Genomic DNA, 17346 nt, shown 5'->3' with positions numbered 1-17346 from the left:
GTTTGAGTTCTAGATAATAAACATTGAGGGTGGTTTTAATTAAAAGTAGGCATATTTAAAATTATGTTTATTATTATGTATAGTGCACTGTATAGTTTGTAAATATGTTTATTCTGAAGTATTGGAAAAATTGTGAAACTTTGGAACTGTTTTTACATGAGATGTATATATTCAGTCTTCAATGATTGTCATGGCAATGGAGGACAATAGAATATTGCCATGAAGAAACTGACTTTTTTATATAAAGAAATATCCAACAAAAGTGTTCAATGATATCTAAAGAGATGAAAGACTGAGAAATACTAAAAGCTCAAATTGAAGTTTTCTATGAGATTGGTGGATTAATTGCATGAACAGTTGGACAACTGGCACACTCATGCTATAAGTATAGCTTTTAAAATAAAATAAAGGACTTGTATAATAACATTTATGTTCTACAAAGAAGAAATGCTTCTACATAATGTGCTAAAGAGAAGATAAGTTCCTACATAATGCTCTATAGTGAAGACAAATGTTATATAGCACAGACAGATGTTCCCAAGTTGCACGAAGTATTCAGAAGACAGACAGATTCCTTTTACAATGAAGTATCCAGAACACATAGCTGATCAGATTTTCAGCTCTTCATTTCATATTCTGATGTTTTCTTGAGAAAAAATAAGGTATTAATAAATAGTCTGTAAATAGTGTGTTATTTTCACTGAATATGAATTTTGAATTTCAAAAAGTATCAACTTTGAGTGTAAGCTGTAAGCTTTCATCTAATTGCAAGTTATAGATCATGGCCAAATTTGAAGGAATTCTTTGTTCAATGAGAAGAATAACACTGATGGAGAGAAATAACATGGACAACAGAAATGTATAAAACAAATACCATCTCGATTATGAAAATATGAGATGTGGTATGAATTTGCCAATTAAGACAACTTTACTTCAGTGATCACATCAAATCAATTAGTTTCTTATAGAATTCAGAAAAAAACACTACAAAAAGCTATAGAATTAAAAAACAACACTACAAAAAGCTATAGAATTAAAAAAACAACACTACAAAAAGCTAATTTGAACAGTTGCACTTACAGATTTTTTTCAATTAATTGTTCAGACATGCCATTCATAAAAGGTGAAATATTTTATTGCAGATTAATTGTTCATATTCTTCCTGAAAAGTGAAATATGTGAAAATTTAAGCTGGTGAAGATCATGAATTGAGGATTCTTTGCAAACTTGATGACTTCAGATTTCCTGTTCCACAACCTGTTCTAAAGAAAATCCTAGGACTTTGGAGCATAAGATTATTAAATCTAGGTATAAACACATTACTTTAAACACATACTATTTATTTAGAAATAAATGTTATTTATCAATGTTGAAAAGGGGTAGAAAATAAATTAATTATTTCGTACAAAAACAAGGATTGCCAAACAACACCTTTTACCTAGAAACTTTTTTCTGATGTTCAGCATTTTCATATTATTCAATCGAGCAAAATGAAATTTCCTTAAAATGCCAACAAATAATCTTTTCATGCTCGGATATTAAGGGTTGATAATGATTCTGTCTTTGATAATAATCACTTTAATCAGATGCCATTTTGTTCTTCAGATTGATGCAGCATTGAATATCTGAAGAGAATGGACAATATTCTGATTAATTAATGGTAAGTGTTTACATGAAGAAATCCAGTGGTTTGATTGTGGTCAATTATGCATAATACCTGAATAAATACATAAATAAAACAATTTTACAGCACTACAATAGTATTCAGCATATGCTTTCCAATATTTAATTGAAGTCTATTCCAAAATTCCTAGCAATATCTTGTAAATCTGTCACAAGTCTGGTAAGTTTTAACAAATTGATAGAAATATTTTTCTGGGTAATGTGACATGTATTGGGACCAAATTATGAGCTCAAAGTGATCAGTTTTATAGAGGTATTCTCACTATTACAAAGAACTGTAAAATTCTCAAAAGGTATAAAGTATATTTAAATACTGTTCATGCAAATCATCCCCAAAACTATGAAATATTTTCCATGTTTCAGATGTACAAACAATTGTGCTACAAATTCAAACCAGCAAAATAAACTGATGGGAGTTAAACATAACACTGAATCTTACTTCATACCAGGTTGGTATTCTTCAACTTCCTTAGGAAATTAACTATCCGTCCATCTGATGTCACAATGTTCTGATAAAAATAAGATGATGTGGTATGGATGCTGATGGGACGACTCTCTACCAGAGACCAAATAATGTAGAAGTTAGCTACTATATCTTTCATAGTGTCAATAAGACAGAGCTGCTTATAAATTAGCTGTTTGATTTGTTCAACTTGTGAATATGATGTACTGGAAAATAACCTGTTGATTAAAGTAAATGTACTTTTGTTGTTGTTCTTCATCATAACAGATAGTTGCTGCAGTGTTTTCAGCTATGAACTATGAACCCTATGGTCAACTTGAACAGTAAATGTTCAATAATGGTAACATTACTTCAACTGCATTAAATATCTTCTTGTACACCTCACGTTGTATTCACATCTGCATGGCTTTATTGAGACTTTGATATACTAAGCCTTCTTTTAGGGGACAACATCAAGGGAAATATTTCACGGTGTTGTAATTAAGTCTTCAGAACAGTACTGTACTGATCATGATTGCTGTAAAACTTTTTTTCAAGGTTCAAGTTATGTATCCATTCAACTTTTAAATTTGTATTATCCAATTGAATTAACTAATTAAATTGTTGTTTGTAGTGAGGAGGAACAATTGAACTGCTGAACTTACAAATATATGAAAGAAAGAAAAACAGACTACATAGCATAAGGAAAGAGACAGATTAAATCATAGAGTAAATGGAAAAAGAAACTAGCAACACTCTGAAATTAACGAGAGAAATAATCACCAATACAGACAGAGGTTAGGTCTCTGACAGTCTCAAAGGATGATCATATAAACATCTGAAGGTTATACAATATGAGAATAACAGAACACATGGAATAAGGAAGAGAAAAATGAACTTGTAGACTAAAGGGTAGATAATATTAGAAAAATACTGAACTTAACAAGAGAAACAATGAACATAGCAGCTACCTTATCACTAACTTAGAGGTTAGAGCTGACTCAACTGATGAAGATAGAACAAACAACATATTATTAACAGCATAGAAAAACAATCAACACGTCCAAGACTTATATTCTTGTCAATTAAATATGAATGAATTTTCATAATAGTATATGGTCAGCGGGAGAGAGAGAAAGATATAGAATGGTCAGAGAGGGAGAGGGAGAACACTTATAATGATGAGTTGGGAGAGAGATAAAACAAATATTGCAACTTGTAAATTTGTCTTCAACCAAAACACATGGCTTGCGTTGATGTGTCTAACCTTAGACATCTGATATTTTTATTATCTAGAGCTCTGTTAAAATACAATGTGAAAAATAACATGAAAACAAAATTCAAACAGAGTTCTAGATCATAAACAGTAAGGGTGGTGTTAAAAGTGGGCATATTTAAAATTTTCTTTTTTTTCACCAATATATTTATGAAATTTAAAACTTATAATTGAGAATGTTTAATTATACGTACAATTCTTTTGATTTTAGATATTTGGAGACAAAACCTATTCTTCTCTATTTATTGTAGTCTAATAGTGTCTAAATTTGCAATATTCTTATCCATGCTTACACCTTGAACCTTAGACATCCAATATTTTTATTACCCAGAGCTCTGTAAAAAAAATAAAAATGACAAAAAATAATATGAAAACAAATTGTAAACAGAGTTCTAGATAATAAACATTAAGGATGGTGTAAATAGTGAGTATGCTTCAAAATTCACACCCAACCCCACCCCAAATATATTTATGAAATTAAATACAACCTATATTATTGTGAATGATTTGTGTTCGATAAGTTTTTTCCTTTCATTAGTTATATAAATTAAATTTATTGGCAACCTGTACATTTTTCTTATGTATTGAAAGTGGCTTTAAAGTTTACATGTTTAATTGGAAGTAGAATTCTTTTAATATTAGATATTGGAGACAAACCTATCTTCCCCATATATTAAACTAAAACAGTGTCTTAAATTTGCAATATTCTTATTTTGAATGTTTTTGCTTATAGCCTTGGACATCCAATATGTTTATTATATTTTAATGTTTAAATGGAAGTAGAATTCTTTCGTTTTTAGATGTTTTGAGATAAAACCTATCATCTCTGTATACTGTGTAACAGTGTCTTTAATTTTGCAATATTGTGATTTTGAATGTCTCTTTTAACAATTAAATTTCCTTTCAGTAATTAAAAAAAAGGGAATTTTTCTTGTTATTCACTGTTATTAATAATGTTTTTGTCTCGCATGCCACGAAAACTTCAGAATGCAAGACATATGAATCTGGCGGCAATAGAAGCTACTTGTATTAAGCTATATATTTCAGAAATCGATAGGCTTGGAGGATTCATACCATTAATACAGACAGATGCCATGTTTGGAAGTTTCTGTCTGTCGCATGTCTTTTGTCCTTTTGTCTCATTTTCATGGTTCAGCAACTGCTTGAAAAAGTTTCTTTTTTTATTTAAAATTCTCAATGTTGGGTAATAGTATTTGATTGGGTTATTGCAATGTCTATATGTTCTTCATGCAGGGTTCACCTGACCTCAAACTCATTAATCAAGGTGAAAGTTACATGATTGGATCTGCTTCCCAGACACTGTAAGCAGAAGTTCATCTTTTTAAGTTCACCTGGCCCGAAGGACTAAGTGAGCTTTTTACATCACTTGGCGTCTGGTGTACTTCGTCTGTCGTCCTTCGTTGACTTTTACAAAAATCTTCTCCTGGAAAACTACAGGACCAAATTAAACCATACTTGGCCACAATCATCATTGGGGTATCTAGTTTAAAAATATGTCCGGTCTATCTGCCATGAAACTTTCAGATGAATAGGACAACCCATTGTTGGGTTGCTGCCCCTGAATTGGTAATTTTAAGAAAAAATTGCTATTTTTGGTTATCTTGAATATAATTATAGATAGAGATTAACTGTAAACAGCAATAATGTTCAGCAAACTAAGATCTATAAATAAGTCAAAATGACCAAAATGGTCAGTTGACCCCTTAATGAGTTATTGCCCTTTATAGTCAATTTTTAACAATTTTTCGTAAACTTTTGTTATATTTTACAAAGATTTTCTCTGAAACTGCAGGGAGGAATTTAACCAAACGTGTCCACAATCATCATTAGGGTATCTAGTTTAAAAAATGTGTTCGATGACCCAGACTGTGATCCAAGATGGCTGACATGGCTAACAATAGTACATAGGGTAAAATGCAGTTTTTGGCTCATATCTCTGAAACCAAAGCATTTAAAACAAATCTAATGGGATTTAATTGTTCATTAGGTCAACATCTATCTGCCCTTGAAATTTTCAGACCAATTGGGCATCTTGTTTTTGGGTAGCTGCCCCTGAATTGATATTTTAAAAACATTTTGCAGCTTTTGATTATCTTGAATATTATTATAGATAGAGAAACTGTAAACAGTAATAATGTACAGGAAAGAATGAACTACAAATAAGTCAACATGACCAAAATGGTCAATTGACCTCTTAAGGAGTTATTGCCCTTTATAGTCAATTTAACAATTTTCAAATAAAGGCAACAGTAGTATACCGCTGTTCAAAACTCATAAATCCATGGACAAAAAACAAAATTGGGGTAACAAACTAAAACTGAGGGAAACGCATGAAGTATAAGAGAACAACGACACAACATTAAAATGTAACTCACACAGAAACGGACTAAGCTTTTTGGATTTTTTGAAAAATTTTATAAAATATTTTCCATTATCACTTCTTGGCCAAGTTCATTATAGATGGAGATAATTATGAGCAGCAAGAATGTTCAGTAAAGTAAGATCTACCACTGTCACTTCTGGGCCAAGTTCATTATAGATGGAGATAATTGTGAGCAGCAAGAATGTTCAGTAAAGTAAGATCTACCAGTGGCGGATCTAGAAATTTTCATAAGTGGGGGCCCACTGACTGCCTAAGAGGGGCCCACTTTAGTCAAACTTCAGTGATTCCCTATATAAGCAACCAAATGTTTTCCCAAAAAGGGGGACCAGGGCCCCCTGCGCCCCCCTCTAAATCCGCCACTGTCTACAAACACATCATCAACACCAAAATACAATTTTGTCATGAATCCATCTGTGTCCTTTGTTTGATATGCACATAGCCTTAAGTTTGGTGTATGAAATGATTGTAAGGTGTACATGTCAGTGGCAGCTATTATCTGACTTTGGCCTCATTTTTATCGTCTGAATGTCAATTTTTCCTGGTTAATATGAAAATAAGGAGATGTGGTATGATTGCCAACGAGACAACTTATCCACTATAATTCAAATGAAGTGGATGTAAGTATTATAAGCAACAGAACAGCCTTCGGCAGTTCGAAAACCAATACTGTCTAGTCTGCTTTAACAGATCGGGACCACTACCTTATATGGCCATGCATAAATTAGCATATTTATGTCCTCGCACATGTAACTGTTTATTTACGTATAGCGCAATTTATTTTTACCTGGGTTTTTGGCCAATCCACTAAATGAGTAGCAATGCATGATGGACTACTACGTGATTACAATCAAACAAGTTCGTGATATAAAGTATTCGTTCCATGCTCAGATTAACGAAGAGTTGTTTCTTTGCGAAGAAACAAGTGTTTGAATTATCCAATATATAGCCATAAATATCACGGTTTGGTGATGACACGTAGATTTAACGTAGTCGTCTACGTATACCAGACAGCAACAAACAGTGATGCATACAATTACCCCATTTACCCCATAAGACAAACTTAGTTTAGTAGATTACGTCTTGGGTGGTAAGAGATCTCATTTGGCACTCATACCTTATCGTCTTCTTTCTATATATACAAAGCACGATTTCACTAAACTTAGAAGGTAATATAGCATCCAATTTGATCCACAGGGTTTAGATAATTTGAGTTATTCCATATTGGTATTATTTTAGTAGGTTTCTCTATATGAATTGGATTTTGAATAAAAAAAACATATTCACCTGAAAAAGTGTCATTCACCCCGCTAAACGTCGCGCGCTTTTACATGCAACGTTATGGTAAAATGTTTCATGTAAAAAAAAAATTGGTATATGTTTGTCATTAGATACATTTTCTTCTCTCGGACTATGGAATAAAACAATTACTGTCTTTTGTTTCGGTAAATATGGGGTTTTATTGACTTTTGACACTCTGGCCTCAGTGAATATCATTTTTTCAAAAGTCAATAAAACCGCATATTTACCTCATCAAAAGACAGTAATTGTATAATATTGCACATACGTCAACAGGACAGCAGCCGAACGATTAAAATACCTCTGAGGTATATTTTGGGATAAAATACGCAACCGACGGACTTTATCAATGGATGAAACAATACAAAATATGTTTAAGCTATAATTTACCGTACAAAATTGAGAATGAAAATGGGGAATTAGTCAAAAGGACAACAACCCAACCATAGAGCAGTCAACAGTAGAAGGTCACCAATGGGTCTTCAAAACAGCGAGAATCTCCGCACCCCGAGAAGTCCTTTAGCTGGCACAAATATGTATACTAGTTCAGTGACAGTGGACGTCATATTAAACTCCGAATTATACACAAGAAACTAAGATTAAAATCAGTCAAGACTATCAAAGGCCAGAGTGTCCTGACTTGGGACAGGCGCAAACATGCAGCGAGGTTGAACATGTTTTTGAGATCTTAACCCCCCCCCCCCCCCAACTTAATACATCTATCCAATGAAGTATCCAACACAGCAATATGCACAGTAATACTCAGTAAAATAGAAGTGCGAGTCAGAATGAATAGGTAACAAAAGAAACTAAACAAAAAAAATAAATACATAAATTAACAAAGGACTACTAGTAGTTACTTATATGCCAGCTCCAGACCTCAGTTACAGCAGATTTCATTGAGTGTGTAATGAAATTTAGAATCCTTGGTTAGCTTGCTTTTTAGCTGAACTGTAAAGTCGTTATTATGTAAGGTATTCTTCCCTCCTTTCGAAATAGTCTAGACTTACAGACATGTAAATTGGCTATACTCGGACTTGTCTACTCTTAAAGGATGGCAGTTTACCTAACTTGTAACCTGCAATCGGCTGTAAACTGATTGAAAGATTATGTCCATCCCTCGAATATCAAACACAATTCCTATCCTCTATTTAAAGTTTATGTACCCTTCTGTAGCCATTTTTGTACGAACTTTTCAAACTGCAATTGTATCAAAACTACAGATATAATGAATAATAAAGATAGGCCATTTTGTACATATTCCAAGGGGAAACTTGATGCAAAGCATTATTTTTTACTGTTCCATTGCATTTAATAGAAAAAGAGGACTTTGTGGCAAATAAATCAAGATTTTTATAGAAAATCCACAGCCTTTATCCTTGTACTCTCATATTTTGCAATTTGATGACTGATAGATATAGGATTATTGCATGCAGTGCTAGCATTGATTTCCTTAAAACAAGTTTATAAATGTAGTTATTGGTTAAGACAAGTATAAATATGGCAAAAATCAAGTACACCTTTTAGGGTGCGCTCGACTTAAGTGACTCAGCACGAGGTGTTTTGGAATTTACAGGTTACTTAGAACTTTTTGTAAAAAATAAACACTAGCACATCATAGAAAATCAAGTGAGTAATTTATGTTTCAAATTTTATAACAAAAATCTCTGTATTAAAGGCTGTGGATTTTCTATAAAAATCTTGATTTATTTGCCACAAAGTCCTCTTTTTCTATCAAATGCAATGAAACAGTAAAAAATAATGCTTTGCATCAAGTTTCCCCTTGGAACATGTACTAAATGGCCTATCTCTATTATTTATTATAACTTTAGCTTTGATACAATTGAGGTTTGAAAAATTCGTACAAAAATGGCTACAGAAGGGTACATAAACCTTAACACGTATTTTAACATGGGTGAATAGTATGATGTTCTCACTTGTTATAGTTTAGGTCCTGATAAACACAAGTCATCCAGTACAGATAGACGTGTTTCTGTGCCAGTTGTCTTGTTTTCGAGGCAGAAATGTTTTTAAATGACATTATACAGGTTTAAAGAGCTCAAAATATTTACGTTCTGAAATTCCAATGTTTCACGCCGTGAAATTAGTGCACAGATACAATACATAACTATAATGGAACAAACCTGTTCAACTACTTTTACAAGGCGAAAAAGAAAGTCGAATTGTGAAGCCCGTAAGCAATACATTTTTAATCTGAGCATGCAAATTGAAGATTGTGTTATATATATTTCAATAAACATATTTGCAGAACCCATTTATTTTGAGAATCCCAGACACTTTATTAGTTTTAACTTATTCCATGAATTCCACGTGTTGTCAAGTGATAGTACACTCGTAGTAGCCCACAATGCATTGTAGTTCATTGAATCGATTAGTCAGTTTTTCAAGGCCATCGTTTGCCTTGTGTTTGGGAAATTACTATGCAAATATATTCAGACGTCAGGAAATCTAGAGTTCTCGACCTGTTTAATAGACCCGACATGAAAAATATGAAACAATTCGAACGACCTAGTTTATAACAAAACTATTTGTGAAAAACAATTACAAGATATGAACCAACTACAGGTTCCTGGCTTCGTCAAAGACACTTAAGAATGTGACAGGGTTTAACAAGGGCTCAATCCTCTCTTAAACAGGGAATACAAAGGAAAAGAGCTGTTATTGTTTTTCGTTATCTCAGTCGCAGTGAGGATTTCAACACAGAGCAAACAAATTGCCCCACTTGCACTGCAAGTTTAAGATGACACCTGGCGGCGGTTTGAGTGGAATATATCGATATATAGTTAGATGATTGCAGTCAAGCCCAATTAAAAGAAATGAACATACTGAAAAGTTGTACATATATAAAACAAATAGTTCCTTTACATCAGTGTAAACTATGTATAGAAAGATTGTACATATCTGGCAGATTTCCTCATTTTCGTTGTTCTTTTATCAATATCGAAGTAATTATGATTTGGTATGTTTCTTGTATGTCAACTATATTTGGTGTTGTAATGAGTGTAATGTGCCTTTCTTAGTTTTGGGTCATGTTCAGATAAACCATCAGCATAAAATAAATGATGAATCTTATTTTTATAGCAGGCATTTCAGCATGTGCTCTCTTGTTTTCCTGAGAAGGATAATAATGTTTAAAAAAAACTAATTTGACTAAACATGTCGGATTTTTATTCTTCTTGATATAGTTAAAAAGAGAGAGAAGAATATTGAGATTTGATATGGTTATGAGACAACTACCAATAATTCCAAAGGACAATGGTGTGCCGTATAGTTTCCTGTAACTGTAATGCCTTCAATAATGAGTAAAACCTATACCATATAGGTAGATGTTTGACTAATACAATTAAAAGGAGAGCCTTATTCATGTTTCAATAGTTATCAAAGGTACCAGGATTATAATTTAGTACGCCTGACGCGCGTTTCGTCTACATATGACTCATCAGTGACGCTCATATCAAAATAGTTATATAAGCCAAACAAGCATGAAGAACAAAGTTGAAGAACATTGAGGATCCAAAGTTTCAAAAAGTTGTGTCAAATACAGCTAAGGTAATCTATGCCTGGGATAAGAAAATCCTTAGTTTTTCGAAAAATTCAAAGTTTTGTTAAGAGGAAATTTATATATGATGACCACATAATTGATATTCATGTCAACACCGAAGTGCCGACTACTGGGCTGGTGATACCCTCGGGGACGAAACGTCCACCAGCAGTGGCATCGATCAAGTGGTGTAAATAGTTACCAAAGGTACCAGGATTATAATTTAGTACGCCAGACGCGCGTTTCGTCTACATAAGACTCATCAGTAACGCATGTTTCAATAATCATAAAAAAAACCTGAAATCCGACAGACAACAACCAACAAAACCAGTGGCGGATCAAGAAAGAGGTAGTGCCAATTTGCCGGGGATTTTTTTCACAGAAGGGCCAATTTCAAAAAGTGCCGACGGAATAAAATTTACTATAAAAACAAAAAATTAAAATGCTTTTTGATCAATATTTCGATTTACATATATTATGATAGGTGTGATCAGTAGTTAATTTAACACTCAAAAAGGATGAAAGTCCAATATGCGGATTTTCGAGTGTTTTTACTGGTGGAAAAAAAACAGGGAATCCCCCCAGAAGGACATTTCAAGGAAGGAGGGTTTTGAGTACTAGTGTAAAATTGCGCGTTTGAAATTCGCACATTATCAATTGGTAAAATCAAATAATAAAACACACCAAACGAATGGATAACAACTGTCATATTTCTGACTCGGTACTGGCATTTTCAAATTTGGAAAATGGTGAATTGAACCTGGTTTTATAGCGCTTAACCTCTCACGTGTATGACAGTCGTATCAAATTCTGTCATATTTACAACGATGCGTGATCAACACAGACATAATAGGTGAAATATTCGAAATATTGGTACAGCAGTCTAATATTTTAAATACTAATAAGTTCTTATATTGATATAACAAAAACGCCGCTATGATATTTTAAAAGTATCGCATTGATATAAGACAAAATAGCATTTGTTTATTTATGTATATAAGAAAAGTACAGCACTTCAAATTTTACACGGACATACACTTTAGCTTTTAACTAACTTCTGAATGTATGTTGTTTATATTTGAACAATAAGTTTTAAAGTTAGTATTTTCTTAATTTTTCGTTGCCAAAAACAACATTTTCCGCATGGAATGTCTGCATATTTACAATTGATATTATACAAATATAGCCTTTGTATGAGGTCGATACAAGGATATATTGACCTGAAAGAAGTATATTGACTGAGGACGAATTTCCGACCATGTTTGTATCAAAATCGTCGTTTAGGTTTGTTGGAACTTTATAGATATTACATTGTCTCCTTGACAATAACAACATATTAGTTGTTATTTCATTTACTTTTTTTTTTTACATCTTGTGTATTCGAAGATTTTTTGTATTCGAAAATTTTTTTTCGTCAAATAATGGATCACAGATATCATTTGTTTCAAAACGTTAAACAATATCCTGAAATTCATTACATGACGTCACAAAGTATATCGGTTTTTAGATATTCTAAAAATAACCGTGCAATATGCTTTTTAAAAATCGTGCATTTTGAGCGTTCCGCGGATTCTTTCTTACATTGAAACGCTAATAATCCGACGATACGCTTCTTCCATAGACTGATTCTGGGAAACGATTGCTTTCCGATTTTCAGGATACGATTTTTTTCAGATGGGACGATTCGCAAATAATTGTATCACAAATTTTAGTTTTCGAAATTTATTTATTAACACCAAACGACACAGAGGTGGTAACAGGCAAATCATCAGCTACGGGATATTTCACTTTAATAAAATATTGTAAAATAAAGATTGAAATTCGATACCCATAATATTGAGCTTTCATCCTACTTGATTGAATAAAACATACGAAAAAATAAAACGAAATCCCGAAAATTAACCTCGTACAAAAGGCATTGTAATCAAAGTACTGAAGTACTTTCATCAGATGACAGCAAGTTCTTGTGGATGGTCACAAGCTATTGTCTGAAAAAAATCTCATCCTTAATTGTACATGAAAGTGAGGTACATATATGTTATTTTTTCTGAGACAAGTCTGTGCTTTGAAGACCGTTGGTTTCCCCGTTTGAATGGTTTTACACTAGTAATTTTGGGGCCGTTGATAGCTTGATGTTCGGTGTGAGCCAAGGCTCCGTGTTGAAGGCCGTACATTGACCTATAATGGTTTACTTTTATAAAATGTTATTTGGATGGGGAGTTGTCTCATTGCGTTCATACCACTCATACCGCTCAAGGCCCCCAGAAACTCTGAGAAAAAAAACGCAAAATCGTGCATTTTGAGCGTTCCGCGGAATCTTTCTTACATTGAAACGCTAATAATCCGACAATATTCTGGTCTCAAAGCAAAAACATAGATTTATTGTAGTTTAAGACTTTGAGGTTTTAGGGACAACATTAAAAGACCGATATGTAGGATAAAGTAAACTGAATCGTATTTTTTCATAATCATTAATACCGGGTCTGTATGTCTGCTCTTGGCTTGTAATGTGCTGACTTTGGTGATTTTTTTATGACTAGATTGAAATATAGTGACAGTGCAGTATTATACTTTAAGTACTAGTACTGCTTAAGTCGACACTAGGGACCATCTTGACCTTCTTTTACGGTATTAATGATTCTTTTATTATTGAAGACCCTCCAGCAACTATCAAGACGAAGAACAGGAATAAAACTTTTTTTCTATTCATTGACTTTGTGCGCGATTAGGTCCCATGCACGTTTACTCCACCTATATATATAGCTAATTTCTAGTGATTTAAACGACTCAAAGAAAATACCCAATTTTACAATCCATACTAATATGACCGGACGAGAAGCATGCTAATTATTTGGACTATCATCTTTCTGACTTTAATTACTATATCTTTCAATTGTCATTTTTAGCTCAAGTATTCCCACACAATTATCTTTGGTTTAAAATGTATGTTTCTACTAATCCGATAATGGACTTCGTATCTACGTGTCAAAGACAGTTTTTAGCAGATTATCTGAACAATGGACAATAATTGCTTAATCCCTAATTACATGTATTTCTTTGTCATTCTGTTTTATATACTTTTCAGAAATAATTTATATTCAGTTTTGGATAGGTTCTTATACCGTAAACACCGGACTCAATATTGTAACATCGTTTATATTCTTGTTGGATCGTTTATTAAATTGTTAAACTTTATACCGACTTGAATCTTCATTTTAATACCCAGCAAATAGTCTGGCTATACATGGTGTTTAGAGACTCGTGAGTGTTATCTTTTATAGATCAACACAAGATTCCGTTACCTCCGCAGCCAAGCGAAATTTCCCAAAGGACAAGTTACAGACAAGTGACTAGTTTACCCCAGAATTATTATATTTCGGACAAACTATATTTGGACAGTAATATCAATACAATGGATTATTACGGATATTCCTTAAGACCAGCATGGATGTGGAATTATATGCCGTATCGAGTTAATCCAGAAAGAAGAGAGTTTATCAGAATGTGTGGAAAATGTGGAAAGCAACATACCAACAAGAGTTTGTGTGCCGCTAGAAATTCAAAATGCTTCAAATGTCAAAAACCAGGACATTTTGCTCGACAGTGCTTCACTCGTGTTGGCCGAGTTAAAATTCATAACAATGAACTTAAAACTGTTTCAATTTCGACACAAACGGAAAATTGTAACAATAAGAAATCAATTAAGAAAAAGGAAAGAGATTCTAAAAGACTTCAAGATTATTTTGATCGAAAACGGACACTTCAGGAACTTCCATTTAACAAAACCGGCAATACTGTCTTTATTTCAACTATCAATAGTGATTGTTTTCTAAGGGACCAAATTGAAACTTTAAAAACGCAATTGGGAGACGAAAGTTTCAACCATACGTCTACATTAATGGAATTGCAAGAAGAACAAGAAAACGTTCGGAAGCTTCGAAAAACAATTAAAAACCGAGACGCTAAAATAATCGAACTGGAAAACACGGTACAAAGATATGAGAAAGGACACGACAAAATAACAGACTATATCACTGAGATAAAAGTAGAAAAAGAAAATTGGAAATTACAGTGTAGTGATGTTTCAGAAATGTACAATGCAGTTAGAAAAAGTGAACTTGATTTAAAGGCAACTTGCAAAAATTACGAACATGAACTAGAACAATTGAAAAACAACACTCGAACAAATTCAGGAAATTATCATCAAAACAGGCGTAACTATCAATATCGTGGAAGACGATATTAGTTATGAAAATTCAAATCCCGTGGACGTGATTCTAGACGAGAGGGGCAAATATGACCGGACGAGAAGCATGCTAATTATTTGGACTATCATCTTTCTGACTTTAATTACTATATCTTTCAATTGTCATTTTTAGCTCAAGTATTCCCACACAATTATCTTTGGTTTAAAATGTATGTTTCTACTAATCCGATAATGGACTTCGTATCTACGTGTCAAAGACAGTTTTTAGCAGATTATCTGAACAATGGACAATAATTGCTTAATCCCTAATTACATGTATTTCTTTGTCATTCTGTTTTATATACTTTTCAGAAATAATTTATATTCAGTTTTGGATAGGTTCTTATACCGTAAACACCGGACTCAATATTGTAACATCGTTTATATTCTTGTTGGATCGTTTATTAAATTGTTAAACTTTATACCGACTTGAATCTTCATTTTAATACCCAGCAAATAGTCTGGCTATACTAAGAAAAATTAGTATAGTCATAAAGTCGAACAATAAAATAACAAAAGACAAACCCGAGACACAGAAGTACAAACAATAGACCACCAAAAGTAAAATAGAAACATGGATCACGGAATAAATACAGAGGCGACATCAGGGAGTGAAGAGAACTTGCTTCTTGGAAGACACTTTCCTTGAAAACAATTTGATATGAAGACAATCTTTTTTTTCATCATCGTCGGGTTTTTTTCTTTTTTCTTTTTTAAATTTCAAGCACGAGGCATTTGCCTCATTTGCCTCAATGTAGTTACGGCCCTGTTCAAAATGAAAATAACATTCGTAAAAATAATGAATGGTTTGATGAAAAGTCCGCTAAAGAACGAGAGAACATTCATAAATTTCGGAACACTTTTCTGCGTCATCCGACAGATATTAACAGACAATTCTATATTTCATCCAGAAATGTATTTAACAAAGCGAAACGACAAGCCAGGGCAAGGTTTAGGCGTCGGAAAGGAATTGAATTATGTGCAACTGCCAAAACGGACCCTAAGCAATTTTGGTCAACCATAAAACCTTAGACTAAATCACGCTGTATAGTATAGACAATGATGTACTGTTTAACCATTTTGAAACTATTCTTGGGGACAGCCCACCAGATATCTGCAACAAAGTATTAGACTTACTAAATAATATACTAATAAGTTAGTCCCACGTTGACTTTTTAGATTCTGAAATTACTGATGAAGAAGTTATTTAAGCAATACACAAATTGAAATCCGGAAAAAGTGCGGGTAATGACAAAATTATAGGTGAAATGTTCTCAGAAGGTCCACTATTGTTTGCGCCGATCTTAAAAACACTATTTAATAATGTATTTGAAAGTGGGATTTTTCCTGAACTCTGGACAGAAGGACTTGTTATTGCAGTTCCGAAAAGTGGTGATTTAACGGACTCAAACAACTATAGACCTATTATAAAAGTAAGTGTCTTATCTAAACAATTTACGTCTATATTAACAAGTCGCTTACTGTCGTGGTCAGAAGACGAGGAAAAGTTGATTGATAACCAATTGGATTCCGACCAGGCAGTTCAACTATAGATGCAATTTTTGTTATCCATGGAATTATTACACATGTCCTGCAACATAAAATGAACCTGTTTTGTACCTTTGTGGATTTCCGTAAAGCATTTGATAAACTAAGCAGACGGATCTTATTATATACAAAATGGTGTCAGTAGCAAATTTGTTAATATGATCAAATCTATTTATTCGTCTGCGGTCCTGCTACGAGTTAGATCTGGTGGTATACTTTCAGACGCAATTAACAATTTACTTGGTGTGAAACAATGGGACCCATTGTCTCCCTTATTATTTTTCAGTGTTCTTCGTCAATGATATAATAGAAGATATGTCCGTAAATGCTAGTGATGACGTTGTACAACTCAATTGTTTTCTAATACACTTAATTCTTTTCGCTGATGACAATGTATTGTTTTGTAAGTCTCCCGAAATGTTACAAAAATTACTAGATATTCTATCAATCTATTGTTAAAAATGGAACATTGAGGTAAATACAGACAAAACCAAAATTGTTGTTTTTAGAAATGGATGGCAGTCAGCTAACTTCAGTTTCATGCATGATGGTAAACAAGAGTACACACGCTGAAATGTCTCGCCTTCTTTACTAATCATTGATATTATATGTTGATAGTCCTAAGTATAAAGCTTTATTACAACTGTCACATAAACTAAACATTAACCAAGATAACTAAATAAAGACCAATGAACCATGAGAATGAGGTCAAGGTCAGATGAACCATGCCAGGCAGACATATACAGCTCATAATGCTTCCATACAACAATTAAAGTTGACCTATTACTTACAGTTTAAGAAAAATAGACCAAACACAAAAACTTAACACTGATCAATGAACCGTGAAAATGAGGTTAAGGTCAAATAAAACCTGCACCACTTGCATATA

General features: G+C 33.0%; 1 long non-coding RNA gene across 1 annotated transcript; it reads left to right on the top strand.

The window, feature by feature from the left end:
- Positions 1-1142: 1142 nt before the first annotated feature.
- On the top strand, positions 1143-3970 carry LOC139501433 (uncharacterized). The gene is made up of 4 exons (XR_011658562.1): positions 1143-1308; positions 1606-1660; positions 2047-2132; positions 2760-3970. It is a non-coding gene; the product is annotated as an uncharacterized lncRNA (long non-coding RNA).
- The last annotated feature ends 13376 nt before the right edge of the window (positions 3971-17346 follow it).

This window comes from Mytilus edulis, chromosome 13, assembly GCF_963676685.1.
Source record: "Mytilus edulis chromosome 13, xbMytEdul2.2, whole genome shotgun sequence".
Taxonomy (NCBI): Eukaryota; Metazoa; Mollusca; class Bivalvia; order Mytilida; family Mytilidae; genus Mytilus; species Mytilus edulis.
The sequence above is the reverse complement of the archived record's forward strand: the minus strand, read 5'-3'. Positions and strand labels throughout refer to the sequence as shown.